At 37.4% G+C, this 24,150-nt stretch overlaps 1 protein-coding gene across 2 annotated transcripts in view; it reads left to right on the top strand.

The window, feature by feature from the left end:
* The window catches only part of LOC5569243 (homeobox protein araucan), a 161,123-nt gene that overhangs the window by 61,045 nt on the left and 75,928 nt on the right, over window positions 1–24,150 (top strand). The window lies entirely within an intron of this gene.

Raw genomic sequence — 24,150 nt, 5'->3', positions numbered from 1 at the left:
TCGGGGCAATACGCCCAAATTCATTTTCACGAGATTGAAACTTTTTTTTTAATTTCTTTATTAGTATCACTCCAAACATTAAATTCATTTCTTATATCTTAAGATTTTATTTGCATTTTGTTAACAACATATAACATTTCATTTGCCGTTGCAGTTCAGATTTTTTACAAAGGTGAGTTGATTTCACCTTCTAATAAGAGAAAAAAAAACACGTTTTAAATTTACTTAACCTAAACATATAACCAGGGTGTCCACTTATTTACTGAAATGAAATTCCCTGATATTTCCAGGTTTTAAAAAAATAATTCCAGCTTCAGGAAATTCTCCAAAATACCTAAACTATTGATTAATAGATTTCGGCTTCGGAACACTTAAACAAAAAATCTAACGGTAAAATTCATTTTTTTTTCACTGCAATGAATAAACTATCTGTTTGTTCTAAATGTGTATACAACTTAAGAAAAAAAAAATGGCGATTTTCTTTCAATTTCCCCGAAAACCAAGTATGCTTATCAAATAATCTGAAAGTGCCTTTAATAATCAAAGTCAAATGTGAAGTAAAACGTCTATTCTAAATTTGGAAAAAATAGCCTTTCCCTTAAAAAGGGATATTTATGGACATCAGCATCGCACCCAGAAAATTTCTCTGTAGGCCGTTTTATATGTTTGCATAGATGATATCTTGGGGTAATCAGGGCTGGTAGTGACTGACAGTCTTGGAAAAAAAAACTTTAGAGACCTCTTAGTTGAAAAATTAAACCTAACAGGAACCACGACATGATGGTTTGATTCCTTATTTGAGGCAATTCCTTAGGAATATTTCTAAGACTCTTTTTAAAATTCCTCGTGACATTACGGCAAGTATAGCTGCTCGGTTTCCTGTAGATTGCTTTCACATATTACTTCAAAGATCTCTCCAGAAGTTTGATTGGTGATGTTTCACGAGATTTTCAAGTAACTCTTCCATGATTTTCTCATTAGATACCTTCATGAAATCAATCTGGATTTTTCTAGAAATCAGGATCCCTCCAAAGTTCATTTCGACCTTCAAGAAAATTCCAATTTCTTAAGAAATTTCATCCATTGATTTTCCTACGATTTTCTTTAACATTCCTGTTTAGAGCATCTCTAAAAATTCAAAATTCCTTCAGGAAATCCTTCGTTTTTTTTATTTCCAAGGAAATCTTCAATGAATTTTCCCATCATTCATCGAGGGATGTTTCCAGGGAAATGCCAAGGAAATTTTTCGGATTTTTTGGGAGAAAATTTTGAAAAAAAAATCCTTAAACTTATGTAAGTTCTAAGTATTGCTCGATGAATTTCTACGATTATCTCTCCTCCCGGATTATTGATGACATTTTTTCGATGATTTTCTTGATAAGGGGCAATTGAAATATTACGTAACGCAAAATTTGCCAGTTTTGGACCCCCTCCCTCCCCCACGTAACAGCTTTTGTATGGAAAATTTAAAATTGTTGTCGAAACGATTTTTTTTAAACCCTTATGCAAGAACTTCTATAGGATCGGTGGGAAATCTCCTAGAAGTAAAAACTGGAGAACCAGTGAAAAAAAAATCTGCAAAAAATCGTGGGATAATCACTAGGATTTTTTTAAAGATTAATCTCTGTAAAAATTAGGTCGATGAGGTCGTAGCGCTGGAAGGATTTTCTGGACCAATTTTCAAAGGAATTCCTTTAAAAACCCCTTGAGAAATAGCTTGTAGCATTCCTGGAGAAATTCCTAAAATAATTTGATTAGGAATCTCTGGAAAAAAAAACACTAGAACTCCTTAAGCATGCCTCGGGATCTGAGAAAAATATAATTAGGAACTTTTGAAATAGTGGCGTAATAGTCTCAGAAGGTTTGTATGAGCCTCTAGAATGTTGCACCAGGTTAGGATTCACTACAAGCAGATTAAGGCAAAAAAGTGACTTAAGTTGAAAAAAAATGGAATGTTCTCAACCATGTTTCAAAAGCCCATGAACGACAACTAACTGGAACTGGGAACTGTACTTGCATTTACCAACTTAGAAATCTTAAGTTCTACTTCATTGTTTAAAAAAGTGTAATGTTCAATAAATAAAAATGACTATAAAAATTAAAGTACAGAACATCGTTTTAACAGCAGCGCAGCCGAAAAAAATGTGTCGCAATAAGGACATATTCTACCATGTACATATTACTAATTAAAAATAATTTCCCTGAGTGCGGGTGAAATTTCCTGAGAATTCCAGTTTTTTTCCAGGTTGAATAAAATTCCCTGATAATTCCAGGTTTTCCAGTTTTTTTTTCAGCTGGTAGACACCCTGATAACCCTGAGCGCTGCAGGAGGTTTGCTGGAAAGGGTCGACGGTACATACGTATAGGGATGGTTATACCATCTATCAGAGCTGCGGCAATAGACATGAGCTGGGCACAGCTTTTATCGTGATGGGCGAAATGCAGAGGCGCGTGATTGGGTGGTGGCCAATCGACAACAGAATGTGCAAGTTGAGGATCAAAGGCCGTTTCTTCAATATCAGCATAATCAACGTGCACAGCCCTCACCTAGCAAGTGACGATGACGATAAGGACGCTTTCTACGCGCAGCTGGAACGTGAATACGACGGCTGCCCAAGCCATGATGTCAAAATCGTTATCGGAGATCTCAACGCTCAGGTTGGCCAGGAGGAGGAATTCAGACCGATTATAGGGAAGTTCAGCGCTCACCAGCTTACGAACGAAAACGGCCTTAGACTGATTGATTTCGCCGCCTCCAAAAACATGGCCATACGTAGTACCTACTTCCAGCACAGCCTCCCGTATCGGTACACCTGGAGATCACCCCAACAAACTGAATCGCAAATCGACCACGTTTTGATTGATGGAAGACACTTCTCGGACATTATCGACGTCAGAACTTATCGCGGCGCAAACATCGATTCGGACCACTACCTAGTGACGGTTAAAGTGCGCCAACGACTCTCCGTTGTGAACAACATTCGGTACCGACGCCCGCCACGGTACAATCTGGAACGGCTCAAGCTACCCGAAGTCGCAACTGATTACGCGCAAAGCCTTGAAGCAGCGTTGCCGGAAGAGGGAGAGCTCACCGAAGCCCCTCTTGAGGACTGCTGGAGTAGTCTCAAAGCAGCCATAAACAACGCAGCGGAAGGTGCCATTGGGTTCGTGGAAGCAAATCGACGGAACGGTTGGTTCGACGAGGAGTGGCAGACGGTTTTGGATGAGAAGAATGCAGCGCGGGCGATGATGCTGCAGCAAGGCACCCGTCAAAACGTGGAACGATACAAACAGAAGCGAAGACAGCAAACCCATCTATTCCGGGATAAAAAGCGCCGCCTGGAAGAGTTGGAGTGCGAAGAGATGAAGCAGCTGTATCGTTCTCAAGAAACACGTAAGTTCTACAAGAAACTAAATGCATCCCGCAAAGGCTTTGTGCCGCGAGCCGAAATGTGCCGGGATAAGGATGGAGGTATCTTGACGGACGAACGTGAGGTGATTGAAAGGTGGAAGCAGCACTACGATGAACACCTAAACGGCGCAGAGGAGGAAGATCAAGACAGCAGGAGGAATGGCTTCATCAGTACGGCGGATGAGGGAGACGTGCCAACTCCCACAATAGGCGAAGTTAAGGATGCTATCAAACAGCTCAAGAACAACAAAGCAGCTGGAAAGGATGGTATTGGAGCGGAACTTATTAAAATGGGCCCGGACAGGTTGGCCACTTGTCTGCACCGATTGATAGCCAGGATCTGGGATACAGAACCGCTACCGGAGGAGTGGAAGGAGGGAATAATATACCCAATATACAAAAAGAGTGATAAGTTAGAATGTGAGAACTATCGAGCGATCACCATTCTTAATGCAGCCTATAAAGTGCTTTCCCAGATCATCTTCCGCCGTCTATCGCCACTGGCAAGCAGATTTGTGGGAAGTTATCAAGCCGGATTTGTGGACGGGCGATCGACGACAGACCAAATCTTTATGTTGCGGCAGATCCTCCAAAAGTGTCGCGAATATCAAGTCCCTACGCACCACCTATTCATCGATTTCAAAGCGGCCTATGATACCATCGACCGCGAAGAGCTATGGAAGATTATGGACGAGAATGGTTTTCCCGGGAAACTGACTAGACTGATCAAAGCAACGATGGATAGTGTACAGTGCTGTGTGAAGATATCGGGTGCATTATCGGACCCGTTTGAACACGCAAAGGACTTCGACAAGGCGATGGTCTTTCCTGCCTCCTGTTCAATATTGCGCTAGAAGGTGTTATGAAACGGGCGGGCTTCAACATGCGGGGCACGATCTTCAATAAATCCAGCCAGTTCATTTGTTTCGCTGACGACGTGGACATTGTCGGAAGAACGTTCCAGGTGGTTGCTGAACAGTATACCAGGCTGAAACGTGAAGCAGATCGGGTTGGATTGAAGGTAAATACGTCGAAGACGAAATATCTGCTGGCTGGAGGAACCGAGCGCGATAGAGCTCGCATAGGCAGACGCGTGACGATCGACGGGGATGAGTTCGAGGTGGTGGACCTCGGATCATTGATAACGTCGGATAACAACTGCAGCAGAGAAATTCGGAGACGTATCATCGCCGGAAGTCGTGCTTACTATGGACTCCACAAGACCTTGCGGTCTGGTAAACTTCACTTCCGTACTAAGTGTACCGTGTACAAGACGCTAATAAGACCGGTAGTCCTCTACGGGCATGAGACGTGGACAATGCTCGAAGAGGACCTGCAAGCGCTAGGAGTTTTTGAACGACGTGTGCTTAGGACGATCTTCGGCGGAGTATGTGAGAACGGCGTATGGAGGAGAAGAATGAACCACGAGCTTGCGCAACTCTACGGTGAACCCAGTATCACGAAAGTCGCCAAAGCTGGAAGGGTACGATGGGCGGGACACGTTGTGAGAATGCCGGACAACAATCCCGCAAAAATGGTGTTCAGCTCAAATCCGGCCGGTACAAGACGAAGGGGAGCGCAACGAGCTAGGTGGTTTGACCAAGTGGAGCAGGATCTTGGAAGTGTGGGGCGATCGAGGAATTGGAGGTTAGCAGCCATGGACCGAGTTAGTTGGCGTAACATTGTGGCGCAGGTCATGTCTTGAAGGACGTAGAGCCAGCAAAAGTAAAGTAAGTACACCCTGATAACGCATTAATCGTGACAATAGAAGATTAAAACGATTTTTGCTTGAAATTATTAATTATGTTATTTGACGTTTGTTCCAATGTTTTAACATTGGATATTTTATGTAACTTATTAGTACTATACCAGGGACGAAGCGTCAGAATAATTTTCAAAATTTTATTTTGAATTCTTTGTATAGCTTTCTTCCATTACAACAGCTAGTCCATATTGGTACAGCATACAACATGGCTGGCCTGAAAATTTGTTTGAATATCAAAAGCTTGTTCTTAAGACAAAGTTTTTATTTTCAATTAATAAGTGGATAGAGACATTTTTCATATTTGTTAGATTTGGCTTGAATGCTTTCAATGTGGTTTTAAAGATGAATAGAATTCTTGTGAATCTTGAAGTTCCTGTGACCTGTATTTCGTGATGTTCTTTGAGAATCAGTAACTTCCAAATACAAGCAATTTTCAGGTCGTCTTTTCAGAGCACCTGGTGCCCCGCGAAACCTTGAAAGGTGCCCGTACCAAATGGAAATATTTCTACCGATCTTAACTGAAAAAATAAACTAGGGTAGGTGTACCGGTATTCGCCATAACTTACATATATAAAGATTTTATTTTTTTTATACTAGTATGAATAAATCGATTAATGTTTATTGAATCACTTACAAATGTCAAAATTATCAGAAGTTCCAAGATTTGCAGAAAATATAAGAGAAAAATCATTTTCCTCATATTTTTGCCCATTTGTACCTCATTTCGCCATGGTGTTCTTTATTTTGCCACCTTCCATAACAAGTCATCGTAGGTGCAAATTCAGGAACCGAAATAATAAACATGATTACAAAAAATGGTCTAAACAAATGACGATCTACTTAGCCTTAATATACTGCCCATAACTGTATATTTGTAACATTCGACATTTTTGACGAGCTTGAATTAATACCGTGGAACGTCATCAAATCATAAATACTCTCGACCAATTTAATAAAATCTGTGAGTTTGTACTGGATAATTCGAAAAAAAATACCAGTTTGTTTTGTCACATTGTTAAATATCACAGTCACGTTGAGCACACACATGGCCTCATAATGTAGTGGTAAAGTAATTTCTATCAGATTTATTTTCTATTAATGAATCCAATATGATATATGAGGTGTACAAAATTTCAGCTTTAAATAAGTATTGTTGAGCTCGCGGTAATTTTTTGAAATTTTACTTTCTTCCGATACTGGCAAAAAATGCATACTTGGTACCGTAAAACGGGGTAACTTTGATAATGCGGGTAACTTTGATAGTGCGAGACCCCCAAAATATTAAACGAAATAATGAAGTTTCTGTCCATCAGTTGAGAAAAACGAATGCAAAAGTAAAGAGTTTTAATATGACACTTCATGTCAGAGCTATTTTCTTTGAAATCAAGTACATTTAAGGATTTTTATGCAAATATTAAAAATTTACAAGATTTTAGCATTTTTGCAACGCTTACAAACAATCTGTTCTACGACCACTATTTGATAAAGTCATAATGAGTTCGTCACTTACCCATGACAGCCTAGTTATAGTAGAACATGAAATCGGTCTCAAATCTTTTAGCGAAAACCATTTTTGTAATCTAAGTCAGAAATTTCCATATAGCGTTAAACGCCTAGAGGTATGCAACGCCCTATAAATGTTCCGTAATTCATTCAATTTTGTTCGGCTTATACTCTATTATCAAAGTTACCCCAAAACAGAAAACCGATTTTCGATCATATGAAAAATAATATATCCATTCAGAATAAATCTTTTGGCAATCTATCAAGTGCAATCGATAGCTAGGATGTCAGTACTTGTTTTAAAAATATAAATTGTAATTCATTGAAACAGCATGCATAAATATTGAAGTTTTCTTCGAAAAAACTATCAAAGTTACTCCGTTTTACGGTACTCCATGTACTCAATGCCTCGAGTGTCGAGTGTTACAAATATGCAGTTATGGGCAGTATAGAGCTTCACTAGCTGGACAAAGACATTTGAGCAAGAAGCGTAATACGCATGCAAAATGCATACTAGCGATATTGTAGTAAACTTTAAACAGTAATAAAATCTCTATTGCAGCAATGAATCAGGTGAGTTGGGTGTGGGTTTAAAGATTTTATTACTTATTTACGACGTTTTGGCAAATAGTCTGGATTTATGTGAAGCGTGGCAAATCTAGACTAGCGATTTGTTTATATGATCAAAATAATTTTCAATCAACTGTGGTGGCGCTATTTATTACTCAAAAACCTTTGCTTTTGTTTTAAATGAAACTTGTTTAATATGTCGTCTAATTATACACAACCTATGTAATGAAATATGAGTTTAGGGACAGTGTGGTCAGCATCAAGGATTTCTTCAAATTATCCCACAATAATCGCTAATATGATCCTGAGGCCTAATCCATCTTCTGTCAAATTATACTTCGTCTCCTATTGATCTCCTGAATACTCCCGAATGCTTTCCAAATTTGTATCATCTCAGGATTAGTATAATGCTCCTTCGTCTTCTCTCAACTGATTATCGAGTTGTCGCGAGCCTTATTAATTGCCCGTCCATTTTCGAAGCGACGCTCGCTTATTTCATTGACCATTTCCATTAAGTATCCCCGGTAGCAAATTTCGGTTCATGTGGGTGGCCTCGGACCTCACGCTTCTCAAGAGATGGGCTTCTGCCTCCTTATTTAGCACGAGTGATAAAAATGACCTCAAATACAGATGCGGCTGCTGCTTAAACAACTCGTCAGAGTTCCTTTTTAATTGGTTAATCTTACCCAAACACACGGGCTGCAGAAGGTGTTGACACTGAGAGAAAAGAGAAGCTCTAAAACGGTGGGTGGCATATTCAAATTTGGAAATTAAAGTTTTGAAATCATTATTACACCTTTTTATTATCTTTCTCTTCCGTTTAACAGTTGGTTGTTTTATGTTTTACTCAACTGGATAGCAGCCGTGGATTTGAGTTTTTTGGTTGCTCGTTTTGTTGACATTCTATAAAATTCTTTAATGATTTCTTTTCCGTTGACTTTTCCCGTTTGCACATCGCTGGCCTGGCCTGTCTGGGTGTCTCGTGCGGTGTTATACGATTGCTTCAAAGAGATCGTTTCGACACTTTGGTGCTGGTCCGACCGAACTGTCTGGAGTATCTCCAACTGTTTCGGATTCTATAAATATCCGGAAATACTTTTGTGTTATGACCAAAATCAGCCACGGCAAAGGTGATGACACAGAGCGAATGGCAGAGTGAAGCATAGAAAAGCCTGCAGGAAGAAACAGTTGAATGTAAATGAGGCCCATACCTTTGGGGTCTAAGTCGCTGTTGCGGACACGGGCAGCAAGTAAACTCGAAATTAGATAACATGAAACTGTCAATTAATTTTATTCTCAGCAAATAAATTTTGTTTCGATTTTTTCACTTCGCAGTTGACTTGCTTAGGGAATCGAGCAATCCACAGTACATCGAACAGAGAAGAATCAAAAAGAACCTCAGACGACCTTTCTCAATCTGCAATCCTCGAAGTTTTCCCTCTTTACCGCTTGAGCACCACGATTTGGTGGTCCAAGGATAATTAAGAGAATGTGTTTTTAACTTCTTATTTTTCTCACTTGGCTGTCTCGAAGTTGCATTGCCTCACGGGTGACCACTGGAACGCGGTTTGTTGAGTCTGAAGCCATGCAGCAAATCAGACGGGCCCTCATGCAGACTTTGCCAGCAGGTGCGCGGGTGTCGCCGGGATAAGTTGTGAAGACACGCGGAAATCTGAACGAGGGCACTGGACTGCCGAGATTAGATCGCAACAATTAGTGCAAATTGTTCTTCTCCTTAAGGCATCGCCACTTGTCCAGAAACAATGAATGGAGATGCGTCTTCGCAAATTGCGCAATAAAATTAAATGACAATAAATATCAAGATCAAACTTTAAGATATGACTGTGTTGATTTTCAAAACCCGAGGATATCTTCTTGACGAAATATAGGCCTGTACTCGATATATTTTTTTACACACTCGTTCCTCAAATCTATGTCGTTCATGAAGTCCTTCACAATCACCCATAATTTTTCTATCTATTGGGCGAAGTTCTGGTGAGTTTAGCGGATTTGGCACAATAACAACGTCGTTGGCTCCGTACCACTCTATCACCGGTTTCGGGTAATGGCACGATGCCAGATTCGGTCAAAACAGAGTATCATCTCCGTTGGACCGAAGAGATGGGAATACTCACTTCTGGAGGCATTCTTCCTTATATATTTGTCTTTAAGTACGGCTTGCTGAAGTTGCTCAACCAACGGATCGCCTGCCACAACTAGTACTTTTTGGTAAATTTGTCCACCTTTTTCTTCCGGGACATCCAAACAGTACAATCCTTTCGAGTACAGTCCTTATGATTTCGACTTAAACATAAATCGATGTTTCCGTTTATTGATTGTTACTTTTTCCATGGTTGAACAAAGAAGAACTAAGATGCCATAAAGATGGCTAAACAATTCAGGAAACAACAAAAAAACATCTCTGTTGAGTGAATCATAATGGACATAATTTCAATTCACGTCAGAATTGTTTCGATGACGTGAGTATGCGCACGCTGCATTAGGGCACCAACGTAAACTGGCAGTAAAGGAGTTTCGAAAATACATTTGCAGAGCTTTGCGCCGTTAAAAACAATCAGAATTCTTTTTACAAAAAATGTTTAAAGCCAACGTATGACCAAATATCGTGTCAGCGGTTGAACACACTCTATCTATCAAACGGTACCAATGAAGTTTTTCCATTATTTTTTATAGACGTATTACATGCTCACTACTGCCAATTTCGTCTGTATTCAACGTCTCAGCATGTGAAATGCTATCATCTTAGTCACCTGCAATACTTTCTGCACTATCGGCTGTTAACGGTCGAGTCGCAAATGTGACCGGCTAAGCATCGATCCCCATCGAAGTAGGCATATTTGTGCGCTCCTGCTTGGTTACGCGCGTTGCTTTCGTGGAGGTGCAGTACAAAGGAATTTGCGCCACGCAGAAAATGCGAAAAAGGGTGAATTTAATTAGCCCAAAGTATTCATTATGAACCTTTTGCTTGTGCTACTGGTGTTTTGCACTCGGGGCACATCGTCGCCAAACACGGGACAGCTTTATTTCTGACACAAAATAACTTTACAGTAGCAGCAACGGTCAACACTTTTTGAGGGTAATTATGTGAGGTAAAATAATGATTAAAGTTGAAGAAGATTAGTTTTTAAATTTGGCTCCTGAATATAGAATTTTAAATTAGAAAATGAAGGTATCACACCCTATTGAATTTCTAGGGTTAACATTATTTTTACACGTTTTATTTTCAACACTCTCAAATGAATGAAAGACGATCAGATATAATTTTCTTCTACAGCGTGCTTTAACATTAGCATTATAACGACATAAATTCGGTTATTGTTATAATAATTTAGTTTATGCACTTTTCCCTGCTGATTTCAAAACGGTCGGCAAGCTTAAGTTCAACTTGGCAGTGTGTTTTTTACTTGTAAAGCAATTCTCTCCAGCCATTGCTTTTTAATTTCACATTCCCTCCCCTAACCACTCAGAGCATTTCGAGGCTTCGGATAAAATCCACTATTTTTCACTTTTCCGTTGGGTGTTGCTCTAGCACTTTACACGCGTTAGCTCTGCCGTTCATAGCCAGACCTTGGTCCACCGTTGCGTTCATCCGTTTGGAAGAGATTGCGGATTGCTGTGGAAGGCTGAGGAGGAGAATATCGGCTCAACCGTTCAACACTTGGAGCTGCAGCATAAAATATGCAACTCAATGAATGTAGAGTAGGATTATAATGGTAATATTAAAAGGATTTACCAAGCGGCATACAGTTTTGTTTTATTATCTGATTTATGTATAAAGTTCTTTCCACATAATTCGCAGTTTTTTTTTTCGTAGTCTGGAGGTTGCAGGAAAGCAGAGCGCAGAGATAAACAGGGAAAATTTTCCTGGAACAAATCTGTATAATTTTGTTGATTGGATTAAGTTTTAAGGCCACATAGTATAGCATCACAATATGACACTTTACTTGATCATTAGTTATAGAGGTGGTGCAAACGAAATCAAGTTTTTTTTTTTAATTTTTAGAGAATGATTTATTAAATAAAAAATGTTTACGAAAAAAGTAACGTTAGAATAATTGTAATACAACAGATGAAACGACGTAAATCACCTTACATCAGGCCTGCCCAACCTTTTTGAACTGCGGGCCAAACCGCAGAAACAATTTTGTGTCGCGGGCCACATTTTTAAACGTACTAATATTCGCATGAAATCTGACAAAAGTCAATAAATTAAGTTCATGAAATCTGACAGCGAATGAAGTAAACTTCATTTGAAGAAATCAATAAACAGATAATTGCCAATAAGCTTTCTGCTGGATATTGTGATTTTTGGATTATTCAGCTTTGTATTATTAGCATGACCCGAAATGTGCTAAAATCCTATTCAAGCTTTTACGAAAATATTGATCAGAGTGTCCATAATTTTACAAAAACCGTGTCTAGAATTCCCTTAGAATCTCACTCAATAATTATTTCGAATGCCTTGAAATCGTTGAAAGTGTTAAAAAGTATTTCAGAAGAAACCTGCTTAAAACTGTATTATAAATTCACTTAAGGTCCTGCCAAGTTTAACATGGCGTTAGATTGTAGTATTACCCAAGATTTTAGAAAATTATGTATTCGTTGAAGATTCCACCTGAAGTCTATGAAATCTTGGTTAAAATTCAGTGAGAATCTTTCCAATTGTTATCCAATTGGCCATTTGTTATTCGTGAAAGTCGTGCCCAGAATTCTTCTTAATTTTTATAATCCTGTCCAGGATTCTGCGTGAATAACGCCCAGGTGTTGGTAAATATTATTTCCAATATTCTGTGAGAATATTAGGCTATGATTCAGTGAAATTATGTATGAAAGTATAGCCTTTTGTCCATACATTTTTTCAGCATGCATTTTGTTTAATGCCGTAGAAAGTCATGGTAGAAATATTGTTGAAACACATAGGATTTGAGATTTAAAATTTGAATCATTCACAAAAATTAAGCATTTAAGAAGATTAAAAAAACTTATCAAATAATTACCAAGCTAAAATATTGGCTGAAAATGAAATAGTCTTGATATTCAGGTTGGTAGAATAGTCAACGGGCCAAATATGAGAAGAATCTTCGAACCCTCCGCGGGCCGCACAAAATGAGGTCGCGGGCCGGATGCGGCCCGCGGGCCGTACGTTGGGCAGCCCTGCCTTACATCATTTCAAACATATTATTATAATGATTTGAATGTAATTCACACAATATTCACGACGCGAATGATATGCAGCGAAAACGACGTGGTACATATTCTTTTTTTTTTGCTGTGTGTCGTTTGATTCGATATCGTCCTTACTCGATAATCTCTTCAAAATAGAGTTACAGAGAATTGACTGCATGGCGAAATCTACCTAACAATATACATTTAACGATAGCAAATTCAACTATACACATTATTTGTGAACTATAATTATAATTGTGAACTATAGTTTCGCCAATGTTCAGATTTCTGTGATAATTCTGACATCCACAAAGCACCATTGCGCTCGACATTTCCCCCCGATTAGACTCAACGATTATCACATGGGCACCGGTCTGTTTAGCACGGTTACTGGCTAGCTGTCAAAAGGCTGAAAAAAAAACTATTAACCTATTAAGTTGTGGTCAAACATTTACGACGAGTGCTGTAAAAATCGAGTTCTGCAACGAGTTACGTACAACATTTTTTGCAATTTCGTAGGAGACCACTTGAGGCAGAAATTATATCGGAATGCGTTCACCATTATTTTACAATTTCTGAGAAATTGTTGTGTTATGATTCATTACGGAACTCAAAACAGTTGCGTAATGAGAAAGCGTTGCGTAATGAATCATTACAGCACTGGTTTCAGTTAGGTAATGACTATTCCCGCACTGCATACTTCAGTGCAGGAAAGTAGGCCGTCTCATGACAGATTGGCGTGATGAAAAACAGCCTATTGCGATGAGAAATAGCAAAACAATATATGTAATTGGAACTGTTCTACCGATATATTTGGTCGGTTTTTCAAGCACGCCTTAGTTTGTTTTGGAGGTCAAATTTGGGGTTCAACATCTCAGCATCCAAAGATGATCGTCACAATAATCGATTTGTGCCACTACTCACGTTTTCAAAGACACTAAACTGGAGGATTAGTGACTTTGAAGCTTTTGTGCAATCTTAGAAGTTTTATTTCAAACTTCAAAAAATTAGTTAATTTAGTTTTAATAATTTAAACATCTGCTGTATTTTGAGTTTTTGAATTTTTCTTCACTCATTGTTTCAACAGTTTCTACCTAAACAAGCCAATATTTTACAAAATTGTTGCTGAACAAAAATTAACAGAAGAAAAATTACTTTTATTTTGAGCGATTTCACCTGGTGCTTAACTTTTTAACCGGCAGAGTGAAAATTTTCAAATTTTTATTATAATGAGATTGAGTATATATAGTTCACTTCCAAAGTTGAGCATTTTGTACGAAAATCGGCTTTCACTACTATTATTAAAAACACAACTGTACGTGCATATATTATGTGATGAAAAATAGCATACAATGCGAGTGTATAAATTTTCTACCGAATCAATCATTCACAAATTTGACTATTTTTGACACCCACCCACCCCATCGTAACGCGTTTTGTATGAATATTCTACAACTTTTGTATGAGGTGTAACATTTTTAGGACACCCACCCACAGCAGCCATGGATTGATTCGACTTACTTTGTACGAGTGTCTCAGAAAATAGCGTTTTATGCGATGAAAACTCATCAATCTGACCATTCCATGAACCGTGTTTGGCGGGTTTGATGTAATTTGTATGAATAAACGGGTTATTACGTGAACGTTTATGTGGTGACTTCTGGTAGTCTGGGTAATCTGTAGATTAGTACCTCAGATGATTCTCAAAGTAATTTATAATAATTAGAGTACCTCATAATAGTTTTGTTACTTAATAACATTGTTTTTGAACAATAAGTTGAAACCACAATAAATTGCGACTCCAAGATATACTAGCCCAGGACTAAAAATATCGTTAATAAAGATAGAAAAAAAAATGCGAAACATTACTTTTTTAAGTTTCAATCAAAATCAACAAAACATATTTTTTTGTTAGAATTGAAACGTTGGGTTTAATCATAGGCCAAGAAAAGCATTTTTCTTCGATCGCAGTTGGACAGAAATGTTATTTCAAATGGAGCTCACTGTAGAGTATTTCTTGACCATTTATTCTGCACAATTTTTTACTTCTCTTAAGCGGAACAGCATACCTTACTTTAAATTGAAAATGACCGGAAAATAACTAAAATAACTACCTTTTGAATCAAGGTCAACGTAGCTGTTTCTGAAAAATAGTAGGGTGCAGAGCTACTTAGGCACTTCCATGATTCACTTTGGCATGGGGGGTTTTTCTCAGTAGAATTGTATGAAACTTTGCATAGAGGAGCACTTCAATACGACGCATATTGTGGCCAAATATGAGCTCAGTAGCTTTTAAAAAACGTCACTGCCGAAGTGAATCAAAAATGCCAAGAATTGGATCCGGCTCCCTTTTGATTTTTTTTTGTAATATATGCGTTAAGTTCAAAACAATAAAATTTTATATGTTACCTAAACACATAATAAAAAAAAATCCCAAGAGCAGAAAGTGGGTTTCGCGGCCATGCGATTAGCGGCGTCAGTCGTTTAGGTAAATTGTGCCACGAAGTGAGAGTTCCATTCTCACTCTAGTCGGTTGAAACTTTTCGTTAAACGAGAAATTCATCAGTTGCCCATACTGGGTGTTTCGTGTTCTTCGTTGTCTAAAGTTAGTTATCGTTCAATCTGTGCATCCTTTGGCTGGGGACGGTGTAAATTGTCTGTCTAAATTGCCTTTTTTCATTTTAATATACGAAGAAAAGTCACCAGACTAACAAACAAAATAGAAAAATACCGCTGTTATAAGGTTTTGACGTTTTGAAGTTTACATGTGCACGACGAAACACGTGTCAAATGTACAAATTGAAATTGAAACTGCGAAAAGAAACCACGTGCTCTGGTGGGGACCGAACCCACGCTTCCCTATCGTTAGATGGGCGCTTCAACCTACAAGCTGTGGAGCCCCTTGAGAGACCCCGTCGCTTGAAGGCGAACTGAACTCGATTACCCCAAAGTACATGGGATCATCATTTCGCAGTCTAAACTTCGTTCAATTTTTACATTTCACATGTGTTTTGTCGTGTACATGTAAACTTCAAAACGTCAAAACCTTATAACAGCAAGATTCCTTAAGCGGGAATTGCCTACAACTTTGTACAACAATGTTGAAAAAACCTCACTTATCGTTCACAACAGCAGCGGGGTGGTTCTGACGGTGGCAAACTGCGCGACGACTGGTTAATTAACTGTGCAAAAAAATACCGATTTCGCAACAGATCTTGTTTTGGGTGCATGCAATTTATCAAGAAAATGTTTTGTCTCTATTTGTTTCTGGCGTCTTTAAACACATATTTTTAAGCTTACAAAATATACTTCTTCTGTTATTTATGGCACTCCCGACACTGGTTAATCATGCCCAAATTTTAACAACAACCCGATAATAGATAATGCTTTGTGTAAATATGTGTATTAAAAAGTATTATATTAGCTGTATGAAGAATATAGTTCCCATATTTGCATTAACTGTCAACATCTATGCGATGGAACCGCCAAACGAATGAATCAATTAATGAAAACTGAATTTATAAAACTCAATTCAACACAAGCTCAAAACAATCAGAATGAGCAGACTATTATGATGGAAGAAATAACTCAGAAGTCCAACCGTTAGAGAAGAAGCGAACGCAAGCTCAACTACAAATATATTTTAATGTGCACATAAAGATAAAACTACAACACTTAATTATAACATTTTATTTTAACAAAATATGCTTCACGCATAAAATTACAACCCAAAACCAGAAAGGCCAGTCGTTGGTCGGGTGCGCTTTGGTGCCTCCGGTTGCAGCAGGTGAAAGGGGTAAAAGAACACTTGTTCTTTTTGTAAATTTAAATTTTGTGGAAATTTCTTTGCAGTATCGTTTTTCGATACAGATACACGGGCGTCCCCAGTTGAGCGTGTTGCACGCGCATTCTTGTAGCCAAGTATTTTGTTCCTCGATTGTAGTAGTTATAGTAGAGGAAGGCTATGAAAATGGTGAAGCTCAAGCAGTCATCACTATGCTCTCAAGCGGGAGTAATCGTCGTAGCGAAACGTGGAACCATTGTTCGGGAGCACGCACAAAATAGCCGGCTACCTGGAATCCGTAGCTTGACAACGTTCGCTGGTTCGCTTATCTCATTAGCCATTTCAATGCTAATGATGTTAAAGTGACACAGTGGTTATTTTAATTTCAATATCACACCCTGTGACAACGTTGCTGTGGCCGCTGAAGCAGTGTAAAAATTTCAATTTACAAATTTCTAATCAGCATTCAATTAGTCCTACTGTGTGCGAATGGGTGGCGTTTACGTCGTCGGTCATGGCTCAGTTAGCGTTTTTATGTTTCAATTAAAGCTCACCAGGTAACGAGGTGATAGAGGTATCCTGTAACAGGCTATAAAACCGATTTGTAATAAAAAAGGGCACTTAAAAGAATGGCGTCACAGAGAGACCAGAACTCGTCAGTTGCCCATAACAAGAAAGTTATCTTTCAGCACCACTGAGCCAGAGCAAGTGAGAGCAAAGCAGCTGGTGGAGAATAAGCCATTTTACGAGACGTTCGAATGACGTTTTCTGGCGGGCCGCTCATTGTTGTTGTTCAAAAAACTAGCATGATATGTGAATGGCGCTGGTCACATTTTTGTTGGCGATGACGTCCCCGTCTCTTTCAGCGCATGTTTCTACCAGGTTTACATGAATTACAGGTAACGTAGATGAAAAATATCTTCCCTGCCTACTGATTTAAATCTTACATGCGAAAATCAAAAACTTTGTTTCATTGCCACCAGCGCCATTGATGAATATGCTCCTTCCAAATGTAGCGCTAGAAGAAACGTAAATAAATCGGCCCGCCAGAAACTTTCAAAGCTGGTAAACAAAAGGAAACCATATGATTCGAAACGTCTCATAAAATGGCTTATATATTAAAACTCGCAACTTTTATTTATTTCCTTTTTATTATTTATCACACATTATTATGATTATTAGCAATGCCATTTGTTGCGTCTTCGCCTTCGCGTTTGACCGTTCGGTAGCAAAAGGCAATCCATTTATCTCTGGAGAGTAGCGAAACGTGAGAGATATAAATTACCATTCTTCAGCAGCCGATGAGAACCGACGCACATCTGCGCTTCCATCGTGACCGCTTTGGAAAACCGGAAAGCCGAAGCTATCGTGGTCACTTAAGTCATCGCAGCTTTTGCTTGGTTTCGCCTTGATGTTAACACGTATTGTCTCGTTTTTATTCTCATCACTCTGAGGATCTATAAGAATGTACCCCAGTTCCATATGTGACGCTATGTATATTAATGTATGCATGATACGGAAAAGTGGTGTCCACACATTGAATATCTGCAATGTGAACGGTGGTCAAAATAGTTTTTTTTTTCTTCCGAGAGACTAATGTGCATCTTCAAGCGACGAACCTTAAAAGAGTTAAAAAATAAATTTTCTTACCATCAATGTAGTTATCGTTGCTAACTGTGAGCACAACTGGCCTTATCAAATAGGCGTGAGTGTCGAGTGAAAAAAGCAACGAGCTACATGGCAAAACAAGAATTGCACCGGTTTATTGCGCCAGGCAAAGGCATTTCCACATTAATAAATTTATCGTTTATGAAATTCAATAAACAGAAAACAAAATAGTAAGCCATGGTGAGGCGACTTCGGAAGGTATTTTATCGATAAAAATTAAGTTATTAATTCTAGCATACGAACTGGAAACGAAAACGACAAGAAAACTTAAAAATTCATACAGAAGGAGAAATATTTAAAGTGCATTTACGGCATGCTACTAGCTTGGCGTTGAACTATTTTTACCAACTTTGTTTGCTCATGGGAGCGCGAGAGCGCGCAGGTGTTAATGGCTACAAAGTGAACTGAGGCGTAGAGAAACGGTGCTGCTCGGAAAGGGGGCGCACAGGGTAGCGGTTGGACACTTGAATTCCGCCACTATCGTTCATTAATTGTGTTGCGTCAATAATGGCCAACGGGTTCAAGGACTTTTAAACTTATAGTTTCTATTGTCCGACCCGTATGAGTAGCACAGTCTGCCATGTGAAAAGCTAGCCATTTAGTAGCAGTACAGTTTTTATGGATCTACTGCGTCTTATGCAGGAATATTTTCTTTTTCTTCTTTCTGGCATTACGACCCAACTGATACTGAGCCTGCTTCATTGCTTAGCGTTCTCAGCTATGTCTTTGCTAGTTGACCATATTTGCACGGTACGAAGATCCTCGTCCGGTGGGATTCGAATCAACGACCCTTAGATTGGTCTTGCTGAATAGCTGCGCATTTACCGCTACTATCTGGGCCCCTTGCAGGAATATGTAAAAACGAAAATTTAGTGTGAAAACACATGCAATATTTAGACATTCGAAAATAACGTATCGTTAATGTTAATGGCATTTTCTCAGTTTAAACAAGAAGCTTCTACTCGTATTATCAACGTGAAAACCAACAAATGCTAAAGGCTAATCAGAAATCAGTTTTGAACTTTTATGCCCGAGCAGCGCCCTCATCAATGGTATACATCGACCCAGCTAGATCAGTAACTCCGGAGTTTTTTCACCTTTTCTGTACCAAATTTTTCAGTATTTTCCACCGAATCACTAAACGTTTGCCTAGTCAATTTTGTCGTTAATATGTTCTCTTTGCATAATCATATGCTAAGCACCCTCCATGTTTTTTTTTCAATCATGGACCTTTACTTCCAGTTTTCCAGTAGTATTGCTGTACTACATTTACTGTGCTTTCTAAGTTCGCTATCTCAAATTTAATTATTATGTGGATGTTTGGAAGAAAGGTTTCAAAAGACATGACTATAACTGGTCGGCGTTAAGTCAGAGGGGACCAAGTACAAAACTTGGGAAAATTAAATTATTCTCTCATTAGATGCGCAATTACCTTACCTCCGTTTCACTTTGACCAGATTTGATGAATGTTGTAAACTGCGAGAGATATGTAACAAATTTGCTTGGATGATCAATAAAAATCGATAAAAGTGTGCAGTCAGAGTGGACCAAGTGCTTATTACCATGATAGCGAAAATGATCAACGCGCTGAGGAATGCGAGGAAATGAAAAACATTTCAAGAGATTTGTCAGATTATTCCACATCCATCAATAGAAATTTATAAATATTACTTAATTCGATGCATTTGATTTTGATTTTCGACCATTTACCATATTTCGATGGGTGGTCATAAATTGCAACAATTTCTGTGCAGACAGAGCGGACCAAGTGTTGAAAAGCAATAAACTGATTGATTATTGCATTTTATGAGTCAATTTCAGAGTCCGATAGAAGTTTATGGTAGTTCTATGGTGTAGTATGTATGGAATGTGCTAGAACCCGCTCATTGGAACAGTATATTTTGGTCGGTACTCAAGATTTTCACTTGGTCCACTCTGACTGAACGCATATTTGAATATTCCTGGTCTTCAATGCCCTGAACCTGCAAATCCTTAATTTTCAAGCTATCGTAATGCCAATAATGTCGGTATTGACTAATGGATTATTAAAGAAATTACGTTACTGGTGTCGAAGGATCTTTATCTTAGAGATATGTACCCAGTTTGACCATGCAAGCATTAAATGATTGTTATTTTCCTAGAAATTGTTCAGTCAGAGTGAACCAACTCACTGAATAGTGATCTTTAGTTCAGTCAGAGTGGACCAAGTATTTACACATAGTCCATAAAAAAAAATCGTTCTATCAGAGGTTTGGATTATGATTTTTCATGATTCACTAGTTTACAAATAAAAATGAAAGTCATGAACTTTAATAGCTGAGCTTCATTTTCAATGTAAAATCGTACGCTGAATCCAAAAAAAAAAATGTCAAAAAAATTCACAGTAGAACCGTTTTTGAGATACGCTCAATATTTGATTTTTTTGGTTTATCAAAAAAGTACATTTGCTAAAATTGATGTATCTCCGGATTTAGAGCACCAAATCTAAACTTTTTTTAGCAAAATAAAGCTAATTAAATGTGCTTTCTACCGTCTGAACATCACTTTGTTGTGCAAATTACGGTTTTCTAGATATTATGGCATAATCAATTTTTTTCGATATTTTTGAGTAAAATTTAACCAAATTTTCAACTTTTAGCTAAGTTTTAAGCACGATGCTGATGTTTTAAAATTCGTTTATCATGTTGAACTCAAGGTATGTAAAAAACCAAAAGAAAAAAGTACCTAATGACTGAAATCGGTTGAAAATTGAAGATGTTATGGCATTTTTTGTAGAACACTTGAATTTTGAAGTTTTGACCTTTTAAAACAACAAGACGAAATCCATATAAATTTCACTAAATCCTTTCACTTTGAATGACTCTTAGTACAGATTCCATGCTTTGTTAACCGTTTTATCAATTATTAATTTTTGATCACGACTAATTAATGAAAAGGGCGTATGTAAAAGCAGAATTTATGTGTTTGCGTATATATTAAAAAAGGCCAGTTTTACTAACATGGAGTCTTGATATATTTCAAGCTAATAATGATGATGATGAACTTTTTATGATTCAATATTAAATCCAGCAAACAAACTACAATGAATACGTGTATACAATAAGGCCATGGGCTCATTTGAGAACGTGAAAGATGTATCCGCCTTGGCTACATACTGTATGCAACTTAAAAGAAAAATTTCCGAAGCCATCCGTGTTCAATTATGGCATACGAAAGTTCAGGCTACTGCGATGTCAAGCTTTCTTCAGTGTTGCTGGCTCAACGGCTGAATGATCATGGCGATTAATGTGATACAAGAAATATAAATTCCTGACTGATTCCTGAAATGTTTGGTCCTTTAACTGTTTTGATGTGGTTATAACTATTTTTGATGTGGTTTCAAGTTTAATGATAAGTTTATGCTGCTTGTCTGTTTGGCGTTTGAACGTTATAACTTTGTTATGACAAAATGATTTTGGCAGCACTTTCGTCGCAGGGAAAACATTGTTGACAGGTAGTACTGTTTGTTGAACATAGTGAAACAATGTGTGCGGCAAAGCGTGAATTTAAGTGCAAAAATGATCCGCAAAAATTTTGTTTCGTCTGCGGAAACTACATTTTTACGACACCAGTAAATTTTACTAGTTCATTGCAAACTGCATATCGGCTTTATTTCAAAACTGATCCCAAAAACCTCGACAAAACGTGGACTCCAAACGTTGTGTGTAGTTCGTGCAAAACATGCTTGGCTAGATGGATGTCTGGAGAAAGGTAATTATTTAATTTTCTACATTCAAATGACTAACATATATATTTAAACATATATTTTTTACATGTGAATTTATAGCTTAATTTAAGGAAGCTTTGAAATATATGAAATGAACTGATTGTTGTAGAGATAATAAGTAGAGATAAAACTTATGTTCTGAGTGAAGTAGAAGCTCTGTTAATACACACGCCTTTTTACAGATTAGTCGTGATCTAAAATTATGGATTGATAACACAACATTAAATCTTAACTAAGACTTATTAACTGTTGAAAGTTTAAGCAAATCTAAATGAAAATGCATTAAATTTTCTTCATGTTGTTGAGATCGCTTGAAAATCGTAAAAACTTCAAAATTCAAGTGTTCTACAAAAAATGCCATAACATCTTCAATTTTCTACCGATTTCAGTCATTAGGTACTTTTTTCTTTTGGTTTTTTTACATACCTTGAGTTCAACATGATAAACGAAATTTAAAACATCAGCATCGTGCTTAAAACTTAGCTAAAAGTTGAAAATTTGGTTAAATTTTACTCAAAAATATCGAAAAAATTTGATTATGCCATAAATATCTAGAAAACCGTAATTTGCACAACAAAGTGATGTTCAGACGGTAGAAAGCACATTTAATTAGCTTTATTTTGCTAAAAAAAGTTTAGATTTGGTGCTCTAAATCCGGAGATACATCAATTTTAGCAAATGTACTTTTTTGAAAAACCAAAAAAAATCAAATATTGAGCGTATCTCAAAAACGGTTCTACTGTGAATTTTTTTGACATTTTTTTTGGATTCAGCGTACGATTTTACATTGAAAATGGAGCTCAGCTTACTAAGTTCAGAAATGTTGTAAACTAGTGCACTTCACATTATATTATTTGGAAGTAACACAAAGATGTGTAGAAATATTGAACCGAAATTTAAAAAAGTTCAAAAATTACGGAGCGTTAGACTTTAACCCCATTTTTCTCAAAATATGAAAAATGTCACTTGGTCCACTCTGACTTAACGCCGACCAACTGTCGTTGAAATACATAGATAAGTGCTTTCGACAAGCTAAACCATGCAATAACCATTGCAAAACTGGAAAGACATCAACAGACTTTTTACGATGGTTCTATTTCAATTTGACAGAATAGATGGTCTTCTGTCATGCTATTAGAGATTACTTCTCTGATACTTTCTCTGTAGTCTATCTGCTATCCACAGACTGTCAAAATTATGGTGAAAAACATACAAATTTTCGGACTACACATTAGAGTAATTGTGAAAGTGTATTTGATGTAAGTTAACCCTCTAATACCAAAATTTTTATTTTCGATCTAAATATTATTTTTCGTTATCTAAAATCGTTCTAAACACGTTTTGGACAATGTTTTATTTTTATTTGCAAATCTATGAATTTTGGTTTTTGATTTTCAAAATTTTTATTTCCGAGCATCCCTATCCTTTTTCATTTTTTCTTGAAGCCTTTTCTAGTTACTGATTTTTGACAATAATAAAAATTCAAGTTTTTACGGTGCTTTTGAAAATATTAAATTTTTAATATTTTTCTGGTAATATTTTTATTTTCCGTGTAATTAACGGAAAAACGGGTTTGAAATTGTTTTAATACCACCAAGCTCTTCTTCTGTGATAGGTTGATAGTAGAAAAATATAAAAGGTACGATTTTTTATATTACACGTTAAATGAACCCCAGGTATGTGTAGGTTAATAAGAATAAAATTTTTCAAACAATTTTCAAAAATACAAAAAAGGTTCAAAAGTCGTAAAAACTTTTTTATATGCGTGTTATGAGTCAAGCTTCAAGTCAAAAATAATATCATTTTGATCTCCGAGCTACGAAAAAATACACAAAATTCCAAAGTGTACCCCGTCTAAAGGCGGGGTTGGGTATTAGAGGGTTAATATTTCAATGTCTTCTATCCTCAATGAAGCAGCATGTTGATAAATTCTAATATATAGAAATACAGAGTAAAACAGTACACAAACCTGTTCAGCTATGGCGACATTGTCTTTGCAGATGCATATCACTCGAAGCAGTGCGAAAAGTACCAAGTTCTGTCTCAATGACCTGTCTGCTAACATATTAAACATACCTGTGGCGCTTTTGCGATAAGATGATGAACTACTACCAGTTTTACGCAGTTCCAGTCTCAGCTCAGTTGCATCTGCTAACAAGTAGGGACAAGAAGGTGAAGTCAAATGGAAAAACAAACACACAAGTGTATTTGTTAATAATAAAAAAGTTAATAACTTGCGGCTGTTGAGGCGCAGTGAGAAGGAAAATGTGGATGAACCAGAGAAAAAAAAGACCCTGTCGACACTTATAGGGAACGACGGCATGGAATGCCTAATCGAAAAAAAATGTCATATAGATTTAGTTGTCTTATATAATAATTATATAATTGTGAGATTTCATCCCATTCCTTCTTTTTTTTTTAATTTAGGATATGATTTTAATGCAATACATGATAAATTTTTCGCAAAAATTGTGGTGTAGATGAAATACTCTTAA

This window comes from Aedes aegypti, chromosome 2 (genome assembly GCF_002204515.2).
Source record: "Aedes aegypti strain LVP_AGWG chromosome 2, AaegL5.0 Primary Assembly, whole genome shotgun sequence".
NCBI classification, from domain to species: Eukaryota; Metazoa; Arthropoda; class Insecta; order Diptera; family Culicidae; genus Aedes; species Aedes aegypti.
Note: the sequence above shows the minus strand (reverse complement) of the source record. Positions and strands in the feature narration are given on the sequence as shown.